The sequence below is a fragment of the Gorilla gorilla genome, chromosome 4, assembly GCF_029281585.2.
Source record: "Gorilla gorilla gorilla isolate KB3781 chromosome 4, NHGRI_mGorGor1-v2.1_pri, whole genome shotgun sequence".
Lineage (NCBI taxonomy): Eukaryota > Metazoa > Chordata > Mammalia > Primates > Hominidae > Gorilla > Gorilla gorilla.
Window position 1 is genome coordinate 123,549,847 of NC_073228.2, and position 3,374 is coordinate 123,553,220.

General features: G+C 45.7%; 1 pseudogene; it reads left to right on the forward strand.

Annotated features, from left to right (window-relative positions):
• Nucleotides 1–629: 629 nt before the first annotated feature.
• Nucleotides 630–2,889, forward strand: LOC129533621 (large ribosomal subunit protein uL10m-like; annotated as a pseudogene).
• The last annotated feature ends 485 nt before the right edge of the window (nucleotides 2,890–3,374 follow it).

The following is a 3,374-nucleotide window of genomic DNA, read 5'->3' on the forward strand; positions in this document are numbered from 1 at the left end:
CCTCACAGGCATGCTTTATCTGTGAGAACCTGAGAGCAGAAAAGCTTTGGTAATTAATTTGATAGGTTCCGGGACGGGTATTGGACTTCGGTGGTGATGAGTGAAGAGATTATTATTTGAATGTGAAGAGAGCTGTATGTGCTTTTCCGTCTCTGAGCAGGGAGTGTAAAATCTATTTAGAGATGCAGCCATCAGCCAAAAGTGAGAAGTCTCTTAAAACAAGCAAAAAAGGCACTGCTAATAATTTTGATTCCTGCACCAAGTGCTCTATAAAAGTGGTGCTAAAAATGCCACTCTTAAAAAATTGCATTTCATTATATTTTAAAGCATGGTACAACTTCTTCAAGTGATAAAGCCAGAGAACATAGTGTTTGAGAATATTTAATACGGGGATTTACATTTGAGTTAACTAAGCTAAAAAAAATCCCCACAGAATTGAAATTATTGATAACTTATGCGATTACCATGGAGGCTTATTATGATTCAGCGTGAGAATACTACTTCCTAAGATGCAAAGAAATGTAGATTATTGACATTAGATAAATCCGTATAGAAGATATGTGGATTCTACTGGCCCTTAAATATTTGCTTTTTAAAAAGTTACTGTTCTGTCCATTCTTGAGGTGGAGATGGCTGCGGCTGTGGCGGGGCTGCTGCGAGGGGGTCTCCTGCCCCAGGCAGGCCGGCTGCCAGCCCTCTAAGCTGTCCGCTATGGCTCCAAGGCTGTTACCCACCACCGTCGTGTGATGCACTTTCAGCGACAGAAGCTGATGGCTGTGACTGAATATATCCCCCCGACACCAGCTGTCAACCCAACATGCCTGCCATCTCCTCCTGGCCCCCCACAGGAGGCATCACTGGAAGCCCTAGAACTTACCCAGAGGGAGCAAGGTTGCCAGGAGCAGTGACGGCGGATGTACCCTTGGTTATTGCTTTCCAATTTCAGGAGACGGGCCTCATCAGGCTTCTCTGCCGGGAGATAGCAGCAGTTTTCCAGGACAACCGAATGATAGCTATCTGCCAGAGCGTGGCTCTGAGCGTAGAAGACAAGCTTCTTATGCGACACCAGCTGCGGAAACACAAGATCCTGATGAAGGTCTTCCACAACCAGGTCCTGAAGCCCTTCCTGGAGGACTCCAAGTACCAAAATCTGCTGCCCCTTTTTGTGGGGCACAACATGCTGCTGGTCAGTGAAGAGCCCAAGGTCAAGGAGATGGTAAGGAACTTAAGGACTGTGCCATTCCTGCTGCTGCTAGGTGGTTGCATCAATGACGTAGATGCCATCCTCAGCAGGCAGGGCTTTATCAACTACTCCAGCCTTCCCAGCCTGCCCCTGGCACAGGGGGAGCTTGTGGGAGGCCTCACCCCACTCATGGCCCAGACCTACTCCCTGCTCCAGCACCAGCCCCTGAAGTTGACCACCCTATTGGACCAGTACATCAGACAGCAAAGCGAGAAGGATTCTGTCGTGTCGGCCAATGGGAAGCCAGATCCTCCTGACCCTGTTCCGGACTCGTACCCAGCCTGTTTAGCCAGCCCTGCCCATAAATACACTCTGTCCTTTGGCTGTGCTGGCCTCCATGGGAGATGTGGAAGAACTTGGGGTGGGGGAGTGCATTTGTCACCGGGCTTTCACTAACAATGATATTGTCAGGTATAGGGCCACTCGGAGATGCAGAGGATTCCATTTCAAATGGAGGCTGTCAGTCACTGGCTTCGTCCTTAGTTTTCCTAACTTGGGACCCAATAGAAGCAAAGTCCAAGGCAGAGAGGCTGAAAAGGTAAGGCTACTACTCCCTGCCGCCTTGGTCACTGCCCCTTGCTGCACGGGCTCCTGAGCCCACCCCCTTGGGGCACAACCTGTCACTGCCACAGTAGCTCAACCAAGCAGTCGTGCTGAGGATAGCACCTGGTGAGAGCCTGCTGTGTGTCAGGCTTTGTGCTGAGCACTGCATATGCATTAGTTCCTTTATTCCTGACCACATTGTACCCATGTCACAGAGAAGGAGCCGAGAAATTAAGTAGCTTGCACAAGGTCATGCAGTTAGTAAGTGGCAGAACAGGGACTTGAACCAGGCCCACTCTGCTCTGAAGACCGCATCCTGAATTTCTACACTATAGTTTCCTCATCAGGTTACCCAGAAGTGGGTCCCATCCACCATCCAGGTGTGCTTGGATGTTAGTTCTCCACCCTTGGGGTGTGCCATGCTATGGAAAGTTTGGGAGCACTGCTTTACGATGAAAGGAAATATATTCTACTTCCTCTATTTTGTGGTTTACATGGTTGTCCTTCCTATAGACTTTTTCTCAGGGGCTTCTCTGTCCTCGGACTTTCCTCACTCTCACTTCCCTTCCTAGGGAAATCCTCTTCCCCTGTACCTGTTCCCACAAATGGCATCCCGCACATGCTTGCTCTATTAAAGGCAGCTGACAGCTGTGCCCACTAGCTAACATTTCTCTGGTGGTTCTGAACAAAAGGGCTGGGGGGAAACTAGGATTCTCTGTTAATGGAGGATTCTGAGGGCTCTAGAGTAGGAGGCCTCAAGCAAGTCTTCACGAACCAGAAATTCCTAATAAAGGAGATAGGGTGCTTAACTTGGAAAACAAAGACAAACAAACAAACAGCAACAACAACAACAAAAAAGTTACTTATTTGAAACTTGAAACAAGTTATGTCTGAAAGAGCAAATAAGGTATAAACTCTTAATTTGGGGTTATATTTCAGTGTAAGATGTGTACATTAAAGTCTCTTGATGTGTAGATTAATTTTTTATTAATTAACCACTGTCCACAAATCATAGCAAACAGCTGCTTGCTACAGAAATAGAACTACTGCAAATTCTGGAAATGTGGCCACCTTGAGAAGATTGTTCAATGGAAGATATTAAATTGCAGGTTTACTTACCACACCTGGGAATGTTTCTTCATTGGAAAATACCTAACTTAAAGTAAATTAAATTAATTCATACTCTGTTTAGTTCCAAAAAGTGTAAAGTCAGCATTGATGTAACTTTTCTGTAACTTAGGATAATTCAAGGTTGCCTAAGGAGACAAAGTGCATCCATTGTGGAACCATCTCTGTGCCATCTGCTGACGTTTACTAGTAATCACCAGAATCATTCACATTTCTATAAGGAATATTCTTCTACACTGGGAAAGAATTCCAGTCTGCAGTTAGACATTTCTTGGCAGTTGTGAAAAATGTAGTAATCAGAGTAGTTGTCAGGCACCTTAATTGAAGGTCTCCTTGTGACTACTTCGCATATGCAAATTATGATCAGTGGTTATCATTTGGGAGGAAAGGTTAAGGCGAATGGGTTAGCATTTAGACTATTGATTAAAAAGAAAGAGAAGATATTGCCAATGAATCAAAG